Genomic DNA, 1,249 nt, shown 5'->3' on the forward strand with positions numbered 1-1,249 from the left:
GCCCAAAGTGGGTGTATATTGGTACAAAAAAATTATGAAATCCATACATAGTTTTTTTTTTCATAATATGCATTTTTCATGAACTTTTTGGAGATTCCCTCACAGTTACATCATTGAACAAAGACCTCCCAAAGATGTCCATTTCTGAATCCCCAGAACCTGGGAATATGTTCTCTTACATTGTAAAAGGAAATTTGTACGTGCTATTAAATTAAGGATCTTGAGTCCTACCCCGCTCCTGGCTGCGCTGCTGGTGTCTGCTTGCAGCGGGAAGCACCTGTGCCGGAGAGAGTGGGACCTCAATGCAGGCCTGAGTAAGAAAAACAGTATCTTCCTCCTAAGCCATGGCATATCAGTTATACGGAAATACCACCTTGGGGAACAGTCTTCAGGAGAGCCTAGATGAGCTCATACAGTCTCAACAGATTACCCCCCAACTTGCCCTTCAAGTTCTACTTCAGTTTAATAAGGCTATAAATTCAGCATTGGCTCAGAGGGTCAGGAACAGAGTCACTTTCAGGGGCTCTCTAAATACGTACAGATTCTGCGATAACATGTGGACTTTTGTATTGAATGATGTTGAATTCAGAGAGATGTCAGAACTGATTAAAGTGGATAAAGTGAAAATTGTAGCCTGTGATGGTAAAAACACGGGCTCCAATACTACAGAATGAATAGGAAAAACATGGCTTTTTAAAGCCATCTTATGTTATTATTCATCACTTTTTGAAGAGAAATGCATAGAAGAGACTTTTTAAATTTATTCCAGCATTGCAAAAATGACAACACTGTGCTATACTATCAGAGAATTCCAGTAGAAAGAAGCTTAAAACTGTAGCCTCTTGGGAACCAGCAGTTAGTGTAATGGCTATGTCGCTGGACTCCCACGTAGTCGACTGCGGTTTGCGTCCTGGACCCGGTGGCTTAAAACTCACGCCAGGCATGTGTGTGTGCGTGCCCAAGATCCCGAGAGGAGAATGGAGGAGAAGGGATTGCGGCATGACCATCCCCCCTGGGGGGTGATTTCTCGCTTTCTGTCTCTATGTCTCTCTCTGTCTGTCTGGCGAGCGCACGCGCCCTATAGCAAAACCCTCTAAAAAAAAAAACAAAGCTGTAGCCTCTTACCTTTATTGCACAGCATGAGGAAGCATAACTTTTTTTTAGTGATATATCAAGTTGTTGCCTACTTAAGAACACTCTATAATAAACTCATTGTACAACACAGTGTGAGTAATGACTGGGAAATATG

General features: G+C 42.3%; 1 pseudogene; it reads left to right on the forward strand.

Annotated features, from left to right (window-relative positions):
* Positions 1–344: 344 nt before the first annotated feature.
* LOC102495000 (transcription initiation factor IIA subunit 2 pseudogene) lies at positions 345–838 on the forward strand (annotated as a pseudogene).
* The last annotated feature ends 411 nt before the right edge of the window (positions 839–1,249 follow it).

Source organism: Tupaia chinensis, unplaced genomic scaffold (assembly GCF_000334495.1).
Source record: "Tupaia chinensis unplaced genomic scaffold, TupChi_1.0 Scaffold142402_2, whole genome shotgun sequence".
NCBI classification, from domain to species: domain Eukaryota; kingdom Metazoa; phylum Chordata; class Mammalia; order Scandentia; family Tupaiidae; genus Tupaia; species Tupaia belangeri.